Raw genomic sequence first — 19,195 nt, 5'->3', positions numbered from 1 at the left:
ATGAAAAATAGAGGTGACCAAATGCTAAAAAGTATAAGGCAGTCTTTCCCTATAGTGGGGTCTGTATTCTATATTGTTTTTAGGGACCACTGAGCCAGTTCTGACCCTGGGTCAACAGAATGAAGCATCACCTGATCCTGCTCCATCTGCACAATCATTGCTATGTTTGAGCCCACTGTTGCTGCCACTGTATCAACCCATCTCCACGAAGCCTTCCTCTTTTTGTTGATCCTGGACTTTGCAAGATGATATCCTTCTCCCGAGGCTGGTCCCACCTGATGACATTTCTTAAGTGCTTGAGACAAAGTCTTACTTCTTCTGGATGTCCATGATACTTTCAGAGTTTTTCTCCAACACCATAATTCAAAGGTGTCAATTAATCTTTGGTCTTTCTTATTCATTGTCCAACTTTCAAATTCATTTCAGGCTATTGAAAGTACCATGGCCTGGGTCAGGCATACCTTAGTCCTTAAAGTGACCTCTTCAACACTAAAGAGGTCTTATGAAGCACATAACCCAAGGCAATGTGTCTTTTTTTTTAATTCACTGTTGCTCCTATGAACATTGAATGCATATCTTCATCATATTGTCTAGATCTTTAGTACCTCTGAGTGAATGTTTCACCCCTCCCCCCACCCCTGCAGCCCCTCACCCTCTGCCCCAAGTAATGTGGAGAAACATTGCCCTGTTCTTCCTGGAAGGGTAACCTGGTTAAATGTTGGATAAACCTCAAATGTGTGACTGAATGTGCCAGGAACCTGGCACTAAACACTGACCGAAAAGCAGGTTCCTTAGGTCAAAATGTATTTCTGTGTTTATGTGCCAGAGCATTTGATAGTTGAAGAACATCTTGCACCTGAAGGTGTGCTGTAGTACAGCTCCTGCATTTGAAACTCCGGAAACTTCCTCTGGCGTGTTAGTAAACTGGCCAGCAGAGAAGCTCAGGAGATCTGTCCCTTGAGTTCTTCTCTCTTTCCCTCTAAGTGACTCAGTCTTGCATCTTGAGTAGTTATTGTATGTGCTTCAATTAGCTAGCTCCCAGCCAGCTGGAGTGCTACAAAGCCTCTAGCTCAGATTACCTTGAATATGTAATTCCAGGGAAATCACAAGGAGTCCCAGAACAGGAAAGTTGCTTGGTAATTCTATGACCGTGGCTTAGTTTATTGTATAGGAAATTTTATTTTCGAGACCCCACAAATCATCAGATATGAATGCCCAATCAATCAGATAGCCAATTAGAAATGAATATCTCTTCTATGTGCAAGGCTCAGGGGAAGTCAGTAAAGATATATTAATATGATGAACCTGTCTCCTTATGTTTCATATTAGTTTAATACTGGGTTAAGATAAAATGTTGAGGGTTAGTAATGAAGCATCTGTTAAAATCAGGTGCTCATTTCATATTTTCTAGGTTGCACAGAGTGGATTCTGATTTAGAATGATGCTACGTGCAACCCAACACAGGCAGGGCCTGCACCATACTCAAAGTTTTTGCTTTCCTTGAGCCCATTGTTATAGTCCAGTGGTTCTCAACCTGTGGGTCAAACGACCCTTTCCCCGGGGTCACCCAATTCATAAGAGTAGCAAAATGACAGTGATGAAGTAGCAATGAAATAAGTTTATGGTTGGGGGGGGGGGTGTCACCACAACATGAGGAACTGTCGTAAAGGGTCGCGGCTTTAGGAAGGTTGAGCACCACTATCATAGTCCCTGTACCAATCCATCTATTTGATGGCTTTCTTTATCACTGACCCTATCCTTTATCAAACATGACATCCTTTTCCAGGGACTAACATTGCCAAAGTAGATGAAAAGAAGTCTCACTGTCCTCACTTCTTGGAAGCATTCTGGCTGGACTGCCTCTGCTGACAATTTCTGGTCTTTTCCATCGTCTTCACCAGCACTGTAGTCCACGGGCTTCAATTCTCTCTGGCATTCCGGATTCACTGTCCAGCGCGTATCTTTGTTCTCTGATGTTCTCAAAGTGAGATCTTTTCTCTTTAAGGCTTTTAAAGGGGATTTTGCAGCAGATTTGCCCCATGTCCTCCATCGTTGATTGCTGCTTCCAGGAGTGTTCAATGTGGATCCAAATAAAATCAAATTCTTGATGACGTCAATGTTTTCTCTATTTATCATGGTGCTGTCCATTGGCCTAGTTGTGAGGATCTGGGTTTTCCTCACCACACTTAGGTCATTTTTGTTGCTGTTGTTACGTTGCTGTCAAGTCACCTCTGACTCACGGTGACCGTACGGTGCCAACGTGCTCTGCTCCACAAGGTGACCTTTCAGAAGCAGTTGGGAACCACTAGCCAATGCTCTGGAGAACTATGGGGCTTCTGTGATGGGAGCAGCTCAGAAACTCACAGCAGCAGTTCGACCTGTCCTTTAGGATCGCTAGGTCAGCTCCAGCTCAATGGCAGAGTTTGCAGTTTATGAGAAAGCATAAGAATGTGTTTATGACTTCCTGTGAAAGCAAACAAAATGCAAATATGTCAGAAAAAAATGATATAGCATTTGCTCATACCTTATCATTTTCAATGACTGTCTCATTAATTTTTTAAACATTTCAACAGTATCCTTTTTGATGTATATTTTAAAGTCTGAGTAATAAAAAATATGAGATCCTAGGGAAAATATGGACTTTGGCCTTGAGGAAGACAAAGGCAACACGTTTTATTTTTTTGTTTTTTAATTATTCTGTTAATATTTAATATTAATTTTAATATTCTGTGATTCCTTCTTTCAATGGACTCATGAGAGCAATGTGACATCAAGCTAATCCACCAAAAATCCAGCTTCAAAAGTTGGAAGAGATTTTGCTTCTCCTAATCTAAATGGAAACACTGAAAGGGACAGATTAAAAGGAATAAAAAGACGTCAAGGAAATTTCAAAATGATCCTGTCCTATGTTACCTGTGAGACCCCCTCCCTGGCCTACCTTACCTCAGGAATGCTTTACAATATGTATTCAAATGGAGCCCGGAGCGCATTAACCTTCTAGAAACATCACATCTGTCTGAAAGCTAGGAAACGCTCCAGGATCACAGTCTCTTACCCTTTGGTTGTTGTGTTTTCGTGCATACTGTTCCCCTTTTTTAGGGTTTTGCAAACAGAAGAAAGAATAGGTAGCTCAATGGACAGACAGACAATTGCTTGAAGCCAGCTTACTAGTAGCTTAAGTAGTAATCTTTTAAGTGTATTGCCAAACATACCACAAGGAGATCTGAAACATCTCTTACCTGGAAAAAAAAAACAGGTGACATGCAAACAGCACACCTTAACCATTTTCTCATGGCCTGACACGTTAACACGTTACTTTCATCTTGCTAAAAGGTGCATGAGCTGTTGTAAAGCGTGAATCTTCCCTCTGGAGTGTCTTCCCCTCCCCACTCTTTTTTTCAGCTATAGCTGGCTATGCCTACAGATATTAACTAGAAATTGTTTGTATATGTGTGTGTGTTAGAATGAAAATTATTACCTCAAGGATCAAGTTGTGTTCACATAAATCCACAGCCATCACCAGAATGAGATGGAATAAATCCACTCTTCCCTTTTTCTTGTTTTTCAAGTCTGAGGATGCACACTGGACTCAATGATTTCAGACGGTCGTATTGACCTCTCCCTTTACCATCTCACGGCAAGAAACCTTTCAAACAAGCAGCTTCTGTTTAAAACCAGACAAATGCAAATCTCCATGGGAAAAGTCAAAACAATAGCAGAACAGTAAGCCGAGACTTTGTCAAAAGAATCGTGTTTTAAAAACAGAAACGATTATTAGGGGCAGTTCTACCCTGTCCAGTGAGGTCACGATGAGCCAGAATTGACTCAGTGGTCGTGAGGGTTTGATGTTGTTGTTTTACTGATATCAAAAAAGAAGCAGCAGAAGCATCAGCAACAACAAATATGCAATAATTCCCAGGGCTAGCATAAGAAATTTCACATCTCATCTTTCCTTTAATAAAAAGTCACAAACTCTAAACCAAATTGTCTCTGGCACAGCTGTGGCATATGGCAAATCATTCTTTATTTCGTTCATTCTGCATCTTTTGTGACTTGGGGGTAGGGTCTTGGAAACTGAAGTTGTCAAGCAGTTTTAGTCCTTACTTAAGAGACTGTGAGAGAGCCGTAACACAGGAGAGAATGAGTGCTTTTTAGTATAAAATGAGGGGAAAAAAAGAGAAGCTCTTGGTGGCTCCAATCCAAGGTACACATACGGGAGCAGATTTCTCCCCAGCCGTGTTTATCGGCATGCCATTAGCGCACTGTTCCAGGTAAAAACCATCATGGTAAGCATCCTGAAATTCAAGCAGCCAGGCAACCTTCAAAGAGAGAGAAATGTGGAAGCACCATTTTCCTTAAGGACTCAGATGTGTTCGCACTGGGAATTCTTAGAAACCTTGCCCGCCCTCACCACTGGGCCCACCTCCAGAAAATCCTCTTTGCAACTTGTCGCAACAAGAGCATTGCCAGCTCCAGCATGGGCTTTGCGGATTGTCTTTTCTTTCTTTTTTTCCTTCAGATTTCATAAATCTCCCCTTGAACTTAACCCTGCTTTAAGTTCCACAGCGATCCTTGCACATGGATTCTGTTAGGTACAATGAAGCACATTGTCTGATGCTACAAGCTCTAAGTTGTGGCTTTGCTCTCCTTTGTGCCAGCAACCTGAGTGTGACGCAAATGAGCAATTACTTGTCCATGTGTCATTGATATGGCAGCTCCTGTAGCTGGGTCGCTAGTGACATGGAGTGGCTTAGAGGGGATTTAGATGGGACCTGGAGCCAAGTGCTAACTGCTGAAACTCTTACAGGGTGGCTGGATATTGTTAGATGATTCATTGAGATGCTAAATCTCTTGGAGCCAGGGGTGTACTGACAAGTAGCAGGAGCCCTGATGGTGTGGTGGTTATGGCTTGGCTGCAGTCAGCATGGTCGTCAGTTCAAAATCACCAGCAGCTCCACCAGAGAAAGATGGGCTTTCTCCTCCTGTAAACAGTGACAGTCTCGAGGGTCTGCACTGAGAGTTCTGGCAAGTGGCCTACAACCAGTTTGGGAGATGAAGAAGGAAGCGTTGATCCCGGTTACGCATTGGGCCATGATTTTCAGGGTCGGCAGTCCTTAGCCATCAGCAGCTCCGCAGGAGAAAGACTGGGCTTTCTACTCTCATAAATAGATGCAATCTCAGAAACCCGCAGGGGTCATGATGAGTCAGCATTGACTCGATTGCAGTGAGAGTATTTTTATGTTGACAGCTGTGTTTCAAACCCACCAGCTGCTCTGCAAGAGAAAGATGAGGCTGTCTGCTCTCATAAATATTAGCAGACTCAGGAACCCTACATAGTCTCTGAGTCATAACAGATTTGATAGCAGTGGGCCAAAGATGAAGAATTCTACTAGGGAGGGCAGGCAGGGGAGGGAGGGGGAAGAAATGGAGAACTGATATCAGGGGCTCAAGTGGGAAGAGAATGCTTTGAAAATGATGGCAGCTTATGTGCAAATGCGCTTGACAAACTGGATGAATGTACGGATTGTGATAAGAGATGTAAGAGCCCCCAATAAAAGTATTATCAAAATAAGTTTACAGCCTCAGAAACCCACAGGGGCCATTCTGGTATGCTCCATAGGGCCCCCCAGGCATATGACTAGACAAGATGTCAGTGAATTTGGCTTTTTGGTTCATAGGTCAGGGGAAAGGCAAATTCTCAGCAGAGGGTCAATTTGGACTGACCCGGGTTAAAGCCCTGCTTTAGAGACACTAGGAGAGCTTCCATATGGTAAGTGCAGAGAAGAGTGACTGAAACAGAGAAGTGATCAAACTAAGTAAAAGAACAGATTTACTGTCATCTAGTAGATTCCAACTCATCGTGACCCTACAGGTTGGCATGGAATTTCCCCCGTGGGTTTCTGAGTCTGCACATCTTTCTGAAAACACAAAGCCTCATCTTTCTTCCTCTGAGCGCTGGGGGACTCAAACTAACCACCTTAGGGTTAGCTGCCCAACATGCAAACCACTATTTTACCAGGGCTCCTTAGAGAGGTAAGAAGTATATGTTCTAAAATAAATAACAGAATATTTATCTCATCTCAAGTCCTGTGAGGCCCTTGTGGACTTAGAAGGCAATATCTGTAATATGTGTGGCTGCATAGGTGTCTTCAAGGAAACTTGGTGACACAGTAGTGAAGTCTCAGGCTGCGAACCACAAGGTCGGCCATTCAAACCTACTAGTTGCTCTGTGGGAGTACGGTATGGAAGTCTGCATCTAAAGACTTAAAGCCTCAGAAACTTTGTCTGTATGGGTTGTGATAAGAGTTGATTTTTTTTTAAAGAAAGAACCTTTGTGGATCAGCCCCACTCTATTATACAGAGTGGCTTAGGAGTCAAAGTCACCTTGAAGGCAGATATTTTACAATGCAAATAATGCAAAGGCAATTGATATGGAAAGTATGACAGACTTGTTTTCTGAATATAGCAGTGGGAGGATTAAACTGAAGGTAAGGGAAAACACTGTCTCTAAAATTGTCCAAAATCTTTTCAGTCTGCACCGTAACTGCACATGCAAACTTCTGGACCCAGATTCTCTCAGGGAGAACCTATCTGGGCTCCAGGTGGACAGGTGAGAATCTCAACAATGGCAAGAAATGGAAGCACCTGTCTCAGCATTGAGCCAAACACTTGAGGGGGAAAAACAAAAACCACCTTACTTCTCTCCCAGGACTTTCCCTGCCTTTTCCTCCTCATCAGCACCATAATCACATGTTTCCTAACAGATTTAATCTCTACCAGAAACCCGGCGCCGTTGCGAAGCAATGTCACAGATATGTGGATCTGTTCTTTCTGGAGCTGATATAGAAAACAAGGAAAAGTTTTAAGGTAGGCGTAATTTTATACTTACATATGCCGGATTTAAATAAAAGTCTATTTCTTAGGAAATATACTTACTTAGACTGTCTTACCAGATGTGGAACAAGAGATCTCATTGCTGATGTCAGATGGATCTTGGCTCAAGGCAGAGAATACCAGGAAGATGCTTACTTGTGTTTTATTGACTATGCCAAGGTGTTTAACTGTGTGGGTCACACAAAACTATAGATAACTAGAGACGAATGTGAGTTCCAGAACATTCCATCGTGCTCACGAGGAACGTGTACAGGGATCAAGAAGCAATTGATTAAAAGGAACAAAGGAATACTGCGTGGTCTCAAATCAGGAATGGTGTATGTCCCGGTTATTATCCTCTCACCACACTTACACAAACCTCAGAGAAACTGGCTTCTATTAAGAAGAATAAGGCATTTGGATTGGAGACAGGCTTTTGAATAACCCGAGATATGCAGATGACACAAGTTTGTGTAATGAAAGTGGGAGAACCTGAAGCACTTACAGAATTACAGTCTGTCAGGAAAGACCAGACCCTGGAAGGACATCATATTTGGTAAAGGGGAGGGCACTGAAAAAGAGGATGGCCTCAGAGATGGATTAGCACAGTGGCTGAACAGCAGGCTCGTGCACAGATGCCATTGTGAGGATTGTTCCTTCTGTCGTGCATAGGGTCACTCACTATGAGTTGGAACTGAATCGACGGCACCTAACAAGAACCACTTGTCAATAAACAGCTCTTCGTCCAGACAGTCCAGAAAGATGTTTCCAGTGCCTGAAACACAAGGATGAAACACTTAAGGAATAGATAAATAGATCGTGAATGATGCAAGATCAAGATCATCATTCTGGGGCATCAATGTTCTTTGGTGCCCCATCTGATTGAAAAGTGCACTTAGGGCACAGCTTGGAGATTGAATACATTTGATAAAATTTCATTCAGTTCAGTACCTTGCTAGGAAACAGAAAATATAAAGCTTTTCCTCAATTTGCCAACCCAAGATTTTTTCGTTTGTGAGTATAGTTATTGTTGCAGTAGGATCAGATAATCTTTTCCTGGGGAGCTTTCTCGAGCAAATGTTAAGTCTTGGTTAGCACTATTTTTAACTCAGTAACTTCCTTCAAAATAGAGAGTTTCAAATAAAATACCAGAGAGCACAACACCTCAGGGGTTCTTATGATGGATCTAAATTTACCAGAATAGAGACTAGCCTGTAGAGGTCCTTCTAATCTCACCGTTACAGAAAGATAATAGACTCCGGAAGGACGTTATCCATCTATTACCCCCGTAAGAAAGTTCATTTCAGAGTCCCAGGGCAGTTCTACCCTGTCAATATGAGTGGATCAATTCAATGACAGTGATTTGGGTGTTTTTTAAATGATCAATATTATATTTTTTTAGTTAAAAATAACACTAAACACAAACATGTTTTCTCCAATAGCTAATACTCCCTTCCATACATTTATCTAGATTTATTTTAGTGGTATCAGTGGTCTCAGAAATGAATTACAATGATCTATACAAAATATGGGCATGCTCAAGGTTTGGGTAGTGGATCAAAAATGTCTATTACCTATTCTTCACTTTTATATTATTTTCAAACATTTTAAGTAGTAGTAAAAATAAGTGAAATTGAAAGAAAAGAAAGAAAGAAAACTGGTTGATTTACACTTCAGCCTGCCTGCAAAATTCCCAGAGTAGCGATGGTAGACCTTAAATCACTTCACCTCATTTCCGTCAGTGATTTCTGATGACAAGAGTGCCAGCCAGGTGGGTCAAGTTTACAGTCAGATTAGTAAGAGATTTAATCCTCTACTTCCCCAATATTAGTATAGTACAGCAGTTTCTCTTTCCACAGGGTGTAATTAATAATCATTTCTCACTCAAGTAGCTGAGACATAGGACCGCCATTAGATGGGATTTCTGCAACAGCTGAGTCATCTCTTTCAGTTCGGTGTCAATTAGGCCAATTAGTGGTTAGCAGCCCCGGCTGCCCTTCAATCACTTGGAAAGGGCTTTCCACAGAAATGTCACAAGGTTGCTTGCTGTAAGGTTGTTTTTCACATACTAATGATACCTACAGCTTGCCTGCTAAGACAGTAGCTGCCAAGATGGTATTTGATTGGTAACAATGCCTGTCTGCCCACTGTCACGAAATAGAGCCCTTGGTGACCACCCAGTCATTCAATGGTCTCTGTTCAGTCCTGGCAGTTGGAGCACAATGTGTTGGCCACCATAGAACAGAGTCCTATTATCTTTTCATCTCACTAGCTAGGTGGTCGGGGCACGCTCCCCCTGGGGGCATATGTACCTGTTAAAACACTACTGCTTTTGGCTCCGGTTCCAAACTCAGGCAAAGGGGATTAGAGACCTGGCTTTTAATTGTGCTTGCCTTTCTCTTTTTCTAATGGCAAACCTCCTGTAGCACCTTTTGTGATAGGAAAATGAACGCTGGATGAAAGCATATTTTTGATGCCTCACCAACCATTTCTAGTCTGTCGGGCACCTTCCTTAAGCCGCGGTGGGTGCGTTTATCAGGCAACTCAGCTTTGGCAGGCGGCAAACAGCGAGCAATTTCAAAGCAAACCGGGTTTCTACTCCCAGAGAAGAGTAGCAGGAGGACACTCACAGAGCATGCAAAGAAATATTTAGCATTGCTCGTTCCGTTTGTCAAGTTCAAATCTTGACAGTTTAGATGGGATAATGATTTCCTATGTGAGATTTAATAAACACAGTACCGATACCAAGAGTCCTCCTACTCTACAGAAAGGCATAAAGCATGTTGGTCTACAAATGGGACCTTCTTTTGAAATATACCTGTTTAAAACTAAGGTTGTGCTAATACTGTCAAAACATCAGTATGCTTGTTGGCGTGCCTTTCAGTGTGCCTTATAAAATGAGACAATTTCAACTCAGATAATTCCATGATTGTGTTTCTTCATAATCGTTAAAGTGTTTGAGAAAAGTTACCTGGTTCTATTATTTTATGTTACCCTTCGATTCTAAGAAATTTAATCATGTAGAGTAAGATAATACATCTAATTTGGAATGTGGTGATTCTAGAGAAACCTCCAAAAGTCAAAGTAAGTTTACAGATTTTGTCAATTGGATGGTGACAATGGCGTTAAAAAAATTAAGAAGTAAGCCCCATATCCGGTTTTATGCACACAACTTTCAAAATACATCATTTGGACGAAAGACATGTATGTATAGCTTAAGGTTATATGTGATGTAAGTTAAATATCATATATACTTTCACGGTGAGCATCATATAAATATGCATAATCACTTACATTTTCTACTAATAATTTATATATTTTTAGAAAATACTGATATATGAATATGAAAATTTTACTATATATTTGAATTTTTGCCAAAATATGTTATAGGTATTCATACATCCTGATATTTAAGACAACATGATATTCAGATGTAGTAGAGAAATGGGTTTGATAAGTGAAAAGATGCATGATGAAGAAAAGGTTAAGCAAGTTAAATAGTACAATGCTTTATAATTTTAGGCATTTTAAAAACTAATTTCTGGTGGTTTTTCTTTGTTGTAATAATCTAAAGACAAAAATGTTGTACATTTTGCTTGTTTTTTTTATATCAGTAATATAAATGCTTGGGAGTGGGAAAGACTGTCTTATTAAGTATGATATGTTTCAGGGGAGCTCTGGCAATGAGGTGATTTCGTGTCGAGCTATTAACCACCAAGTCCACAATTCTAAATGACCAGCTGCTTTTTCAGAGAGACTGGGCTTTTGACTCCCGTGAAGTTACAGACTCTGAAATTCACAGGGACAGTTCTTCCCTGTCCTATTAAAGGGTCACTAGAAGTTGACATCCACTCGACGGCACAGAGTTTGAGAGTTTTTTTGAAGTTCCATATATGTGAATAATTGTGATTACATAACAAATTATGGATCAGAAACTTGTTTTTCTTTTCATTTGCCATCTTATTAACTATTAGTAAGACTGTATCATATATTTTCACCTAAATAGAAAATGATTATTTTTATATATTATATGATTACATTTTATATTTACATTTTTCATATTAGGAATAAAATAAAATTGTATATACTAAAATCTGTAAGTTAAATATATAAAATAAGAATAAAATATTATATAATTATATAGAATTTTTCATATACTTCTTGTGGAATGTAAATGTACTCCTACAAATAAAAAATTGGGATGGAAAAATCCTTTATAATACTTCACTACTCTGACTTATCTGACACTTCCAAATTGTAAAGATTCGACGTTTTTCTTTCTTCCCTATTCCCCTGTGAGAGAATAGAGGCCCCAGGTTGAGGACTGTGGCAAGGAAGACAATGTGAAACATGGGGCAGTACAATTTGAAAGCCTAAATGGTTTCTGTGTTTGAGAAATAATATTTCTATATGTAATTATTTTGCTTCATTTATTGTGCAAAAACATTAACAGTAGTATCACAGTGCGCAATAATAGACATCAATGTGAAAAAATACACTCTAAATAATGCATTTTGTCCCAACAATTTTCAAAATATGACAGAGTTAATGGCATGATACAAGAATCAGGGGAAAATCGATCACATAAAATAGGTAAAGTAAAACTTTCCATTCAAAGAGGAAATAATTCAACCACAGAAAAGGTAATACTTACTAAAATGCATACCTAATCAAAATACAAATTGATCTTGTAACTTTTAAATTTTTTATATTTTTAAAAAAATCATTGATTTATTTATTTTCCCTCAAATGGTATAAACATGTACTGCCAAATATGGCAGCTACTACCCACATATGCCTATTGAACCCTGTAAATCTATCTCAGTCTGAACTTGGGTGTCCTATAAATTCAAAATTTATACTTGATTTTAAAATTTCAGTACAAAATTAAAAATCCATCACCAAATCTTTAAAAATGATTACATAAAAATGATAGTATTTTTACTATAATGGATTAAATAAAATTACTATGACTTATTTTTTCTGAAGTATCTATGTTATACCCTAAATGTACAGTTTATTATTTTGAAAAATGGGACTGATAAAATCAAGCAAAGCAACGAGAATAGAAACCGGCCAAAGCTGGTCAATCAAAATGTAATACAGGAAATAAGTAGACAGGGAATTTGGACACATGTCACCTGGTTGCGTCATCAAATCACCAAGGATTTTATGCTTTTGGATGTTGCTTCAATTTGTTATCCAAATCATGAAATTCATTCAACTAAAAAATGTTTTATATACCTGTTACTTTACACACACACACACACACACACACGTTATTAGATACCATCAAGTTTGTTCCAACTTAGCAACTCTATGTTCAAAAGAATGAAACACATCCAGGTTCTTCATCATTTTGCAATTGTTGTTATGTTTCAGCATATATATATATATATATATATATATATATATATATTTCACATATGTATGGGAATATACATGCATATACATATATTTGTATACAGCTCTATTTGGAATATATATACATATACATAGTCTTAAAAGGCATATATATTTTTCAAAGTATATATGTGTGTGTGTGTGTATTCTTTAGAAAGTTTGTGGCAAAATCTATTATCTTTTAATTTGATTTTAAAAACATTCTTTGAAGATATGTGCGTATGCATATTCTTACATGTATAGATCCATATATATTACCATGTATATTTGTACATAGTTCTCATATATTACTATGTATTTACGTAGAGATTAGCCATGTTTTGTTCTAATAAATATTACTAGAATATTACACTTTAAAGCATGAGCATAGTAATGCTGACCATGCTTACAACATAGAAAGCACCATCAGAAGAAATCCTGGAATTTATCCACTAATTTGTTATTTTGAAAGACCATGGATTCACTCTATCAACAATCAGTAGCATAGTAATTCTATTGGAATGTATGTTTGAGTATAATGACATTAAGCTACATATTTGAAAACTAACTGGCCATTTTATATAGTGAGCAGATCTTATCTAGCCATCGCTATCCAGTCTAGTCATACGGTGAAGCTGCAGAACATATTGAAACCATTTGTGATATTAATTAATATGGGAAAAGAAACAGCAAGTAGAATTGAAAAAAGCATCACAGCTAGCCGAGAAATTATAATACTTGTACTAAGCTTCCATTTTACCACATGCCTCCTCTCACACTCTGTTCTCACTAGATTTGTCACTTAAAGTTCTGTTCACATAGAGTTTGATGAAATCCCCAGCAGACCGCAAGATTGGTAAACCTGTTCTAACGGCTCTTACAATATCATGGAACAGAGCTTGAATTGCCAATCCACCAGAGAAGCTAATGCAATTATGAGTGTTTACTTACACCATGTGTTTCTCACTGAGCCTCCCCCTCTGTGTCAGGATGAAGCAAAGGGAGCTCATGTTTTATAGATGGTAAGACTCTGTTTGTTTTCAGTAGGGCTAAGTCTCCCAAAGCACTCAGACACACTAATTAAAGTAAACTGCAGAGGCCCATAATAAAATATATGTGTTTGGAGACTGTGAGATGAACCCTACTGGCTTATTAAAAGTCAAAAGAAAAATATACATTATTTATGACTTCAAAGGGACACATTGTGAGCTCTAGTTTATTTAAAGGATTAACTAAGCAGTGGTTATTGGTGACCATCTGAACAGTTCTTCTTTCACAGTTCATTAGTTCTGTCATAGATGTGAGAAGTCATCATTTGGGTTCAAATCAAATATTATTAATCAAATAAATTACAGAGGGTACACCAACATTATTAAATGAAATCTTTGTGAAAATAGCTGCTAATAAATCCGGTACTTACTTTTCAACAGTTGCCTAGTTGCAACAATGTGATTTAGGTTTTCAAAATGTGTTATCAATATTAAATATACATTCTTCATAAATTTGGCCCTTGCAAAGCAAGTGGCTTTGTGGAAACCTATTCCCACAGTGGTTATCCTGCAGTTCCTTAATCTGAAACCCTGAGACCCAGGCAAGGAAGTCCATGTACTCCTTTCGAACACAAGACTACACCAGGAGAACATGCAAGACTCTTGAAAATAAGTTTTTTATATTTTAAAAAGTTGGAATTATTATTACTTGCTCGAAGTTGAGCCATACAATTCAACCAAGGGATATTATTCATACTTTGCATACATTACGTTTGACCCAAGGATGATCAAGACTAATCAGTGTTACTGTGTCTGTCTCCAGATGTGTGAATAAGCACAAAGCCAGTCATCAGTGTAGTGTCCATTAATGAAAATTGAATATTATTTAATTAACTATTCCAACACATCTGAAGACTTCTGTGTAAATAAAACATTGCAAAAACAAATTTTAAGTTTAAAAATTTACATATATCGCAGGGTATGATGCTAAAAGAATGTGTTTCTTATAGCATTCCAGGTCACCTTGAGATGTACTTAGAAGAAGAGAGAGAATCCTCCCCAAAAAAGCTTTCCAGCAAGCAGGCGTCTCCACCGTTTTCTCAAGACGAGAGAGGCGCTCCTGTAAACCCGACACTACTTTTCTGATTGGCTCATTACAGGTGTAGATTTCTCTTCTTTTCTTTTTTTGTATTCTTCTCATTCATATCTGTTGCCTCGCTTCCTCCTCCTCCTCTCCCTCCCTCACTGCTTCCCTTACTCCTGCTCTCTCTTCTGCCCTACTACCCTCTCTTGATCTTTCTTCCTCTCCCTCTCTCCCTGAATCTCTCTATTGGGCATTTGTTGCCATCTTTCATTTGCCCAGAGTGAGTTATCATTAAGATTTAACGGACAAACATAGTAAACTATGGTATGAGATGACATGTTTGAAACACGATGGGATTGCATTTCCAGCAACTGGGTTAAAATTGTTTAAAGAACTAATGATAGATTATTAATTTTAAGTTCCTTTTAACATTTACTTTAATAGCACCACATTACACGATTTAATGGACAAGTGACAAACCGAAACAAAATGTCAGTTGAATAAGCTGAATTTTACCTAAATTGTGCTTGTTGGTATTATTTGAAATCACACTTATTGATAATATTTTTCTAGCTTCACCTCAGTAAGAAGATGTATATATTTCTTGAAATAAATTTTAGATTTCATGAAAATAATTGGCAGCAAAAATTATAGTATTTCAAAAAATTATAGTATCATACACTATCATTTCAGTACCATACTTATAGTATCAATAATATACTCTTATTGGTAGGAAGAGTACATTACTCGCCTTGATTTATAGAAAGAATGCATATTATAATGGGAAGATATCTTCTCTGTTTATTATGATGTTACCTATTGGCCCAGTTGTGAGGGCTTCGAAGTTGTTCATGATTCTTACCTGCGTGGGGGGGGGGGATCCCCAATCAGCACTCATTGGAAGCAGCGGTCAAGAAATCAGTTGATCACACTCAGGCACCCCTTTTGTCCCAGACCTCTGTAAAGCGTTTCAAGAACAAGAACGTCACTCTGCGGACGATGGTATGCCTGATAGAAGCCATGGTAGTTTCGATTACCTCCGATGATTTTGAAATTTGGACATTGAATAAGGAAGACCAAAGACGATCGGATGCATTGGAATTATGGTGCTGGTGAGGAATTTTGGCAGTGCCACAGTCTGCCAAACGATCGAACAAAGTGAGCATGGTGAGACATCTCACCTGCTTTAGAGGTGCTGTCAGGAACCCCATTCCCTGGAAAGAGACGCACTTGCCCCTCAATGAGTCCGAGGGTGGCCCAGGACGGGGAGTGAATTGTTCCGCTGTCTGTTGGATCAGATGAATCAAGACTGTCGGCTTGCCAGCACCTCACAGCAACAGCAAAAATGGGAAAATGCACTATAAAGATAAATTATTTTAAAATTATGGACTAAGGACTAGTTTTCTGTCTTCCTCCTTTTTATTTTTTTCTCTCTTTGTGTTCTCTTACCCTATCGTGAGGCTATATTTCTGTAATCCTCAATTTTTAAAGTTTCTTTTTGTTTTCAAATATGTGAGATATTTCTGTGTCTCTTATCAAAAATATGTTACATTAATCTATCGTACCCCATTTAAACCGGCACCAAGTGATAGTTCTGTAAGTGAAATAAAGACGGTGTTGTGAAGACACTCAGCTTATTCAAAACCCACGCTCCTCTGAGCAGCAGATCGCAGTTTGGAGCATAACTGGATCAAGTATGTGTAAACTCCGCAGACTGCAGACAGATGCTTTCAGTTTCATCACTTTGTGCTAAACACTAGCCACCATGCCTAATCCCCTTTTAACCATCTCTGCTTTACCAGAATCAAGTTATCCTCACTTCTGGATCCTATTGTGCTTTCTTACAAACAAAATGATAGCCACTCATTTTCAAATTGAATATTGGTTGAAAAGCAGACAAGTAAGAGATGCATTACTTTTGCATTTAGTACGAGGTAGATGTATTATTACCTCTATTTTACAGACAAAGACACTGAAATGTAGAGAACACTTTTATTCTCTCTCTTAAGTTACCAAACAGCTCATAAGTAGTAAAACCTCAGTCTGGACGCATATCTGAATCTAGATTGCTGAGAAGTTAACCGCTTCCTTGTACAACAGAAATCCAGTTGTCTACCTATAACACCTTATTCTTAGAGCTATGGGCAAAACAAACATTGGAGTTAAGAAAAAAAAAAAAACAGTGAACAATCCCAGAAGACCAATCAAAGTGTTTTACTGAAGCATCTCCATTTCCCCTAAAAAATAAACAAACAAAGAGAAAGAACGCTCTTAGGTAACAGATCCATGAGGGGTGGATCAAATTCCTCTGGCCAGAGCGTCCCTTAGACATTTCATTATCTTCACATCATGAGAACTTAGGATGTAGTTCCTTAAGCATGTTGTAAAGTGTATGAATTTATATACATAAACTCAGCAAAGCTTTCATATTTAGATCTGGCCTGGGGATAGTACAGGTATTTGTTTCTGCCTCTCCCCGCACTGGACCTTTCAGATGGTATACATTCATGCTCAAGGCCCACTAACAGTAAAATCCCAGTAGGAAACCAGTAAGTGTTTGTTGAACTAACTCAAGCTATTTTTTAATATCAATAGTTCCCTAGACCTAGTATTAAATGAAAACATATTAGAAAAAAAATAAAGACCTCTATAAATATAAACATGGCCATCTTGCTCAAAATATAGCAAGGAAAGCAATTATTTTAACAAGGCACAGTTTAAAACCAAAGAATAGAAATAGGAGGGGGGGAAAAACCACCCCAGAATCAAGCGCTATCCACCAAATTGACCTCAGAACTCGACTTGCTCAAATTAATTCTGATAATGCGTATGACTCATCATAATTCCCTCACTGCTGAACTTTGTAAGCAGCAAGCAGCGCAGGAACATCCCAAACTGTTTAGTTCTAAGGCAATCCTGGGGAACCCTAGTGACAGAGTGGCTAAAGGGCTCTGCTACTAACAGAAAGGTGGGCAGTTGAAAGCCACCAGCTCCCCTCAGGAAGAACGGTGTGACGGTCTACTTCGGCAAAGGTTCCAGCTTTTGAAACTCTCTGGAGCAAGTCTAGTCCATCCTATTGCGCCACTGCGAGTCAGCATTGGCTGGATGGGAATGAGTTTGGCTAAACTGTAGGGACACCTTGACTACGGCATTTCTCACCCACCCACCCCCCAAGAACTTCTCCTGTTTTATCACTATTAGTTCAGAAGTTAGATAATGCTGTCAGATTTGAGTACTAGGGCTGAGATTCAAGTAATAATAAAGTCAACAGAGAAAAGACAGACATCATTTTCATTTGTAGAATTTAACCCAATTTCCAACTAATCATCCATGAGACTGTCAGGTACATTCATAGAGCCATTGAGCTCATTCTGACTCATGGCAACCCTATAGACAGAGTAGAACTTGCCTTTGGGAGTCCATAACCCAGGACTGCTATCCAGAGGAACTGGCTTGATGGCAGTGGGTTTCTCTTGTTTTTTTAGGGTTTCAAAGGGATGCAGTCTTTAGTGGTTTGCCATCTCTCCAGTGGAGCGACCAGTCGATTCTAACTGGGCCTTTCAGTTCGCAGCTAAGGGCTAAACCACACTGCTCTTCATAAAGTGTGAAGTAAATGCAGCTCTTGAAATGTTTCCACTACTCAATTGTTTCAAGATTATTTCTTTTCAACAAGGAATTGTTCAAATTTAGTGCTAAAATGATTTGAGATCATCTTGTCCAAATCCTGTCTTTCATGGTATAGGAAATGGAGGCTCAAAGAGATCAAATGACCTGCCCAAGTTTGCAAATCCGAAGCTGCCGGAGAATTTCCTGACTGCCAGTGCAATTGTTCTTCCTATTATAAATGCGTTTCTCCCTCAAGATGACTCTTTAAATTAAAAGGAATTAACAAATTAACAAATAGAGAATACAGACCTTTATTGCTATCTCGCTAACTGAACAGTAACCTTATTTAATAGATCTTCCCTGCTACACAGACATCCCACTGAAGCATTGTAATAAATGTAATAAAAGGGAAGATTAGGGCAAACATTGGTGGGAAGACATTAATTAGAGGAGGACCTCACCAATTCTCAGTTGACTAATCCTCAAACCCTGTAATTCTCATAAGAAAACTGGCAATCTTGCTTTACTTCTTATCATAGATTTCCAGCCAAAGAGAGTGGTAGGCTCAAGTAATCAGAATCTCATTAATTTTATTAAATATGCTATAAAGTCCCATAGTAAATAATTAAGCCCTATTAAACACATATCATAGCATGTTTTATCCCTTCTTGTTTATAGACAATAATAAGATGACAATGCTTGCAATGAAATAATAAGCCATAATTGTTGTTATTGATGATAATAATACCTTATGTTTGTTTTAGAGTTTTCAAAGCTTTTCTGAGTATGTCTATTATATCATAATTGGCATACAATGCATTTATGTTCTAAGCTATATAAATAAAATTAAGTTTCCATCTGCTGGCTGTGACAACAACACTTGAAAATGAGTGGACATGTTATTACCAAATTTGGTATGCTGTTTAGGATGGCCTGGCTGAAAATCTAAAGTCATAATTGTTCAACAAATACAGCAGGGAGGTCTCGGGCAGGGGGCATTCAAGGGGAGAAGGAGTGACGATCAGGACACGACTGTTTGAAGCTGCAATGTTGTTGTTGTGATTAGGTATCATGGATCAGGCTCCAACTCATACGCCAACCTGTGCACAACAGAAGGAAACATGAATGCACAACATAAAAAAAATGAAAAATAAAAAAACTTCTCATTCCTTTGCCTTCCTCAAAACTGGTGTTACAGTTGAGCCATCCTTGCCTCCACTACGTCAATCCACCATCCCATTGAGCCGCTGCCTCTCTCGTA

Source organism: Tenrec ecaudatus, chromosome 3 (assembly GCF_050624435.1).
Source record: "Tenrec ecaudatus isolate mTenEca1 chromosome 3, mTenEca1.hap1, whole genome shotgun sequence".
NCBI classification, from domain to species: Eukaryota; Metazoa; Chordata; class Mammalia; order Afrosoricida; family Tenrecidae; genus Tenrec; species Tenrec ecaudatus.
The sequence above is the reverse complement of the archived record's forward strand: the minus strand, read 5'-3'. Positions refer to the sequence as shown.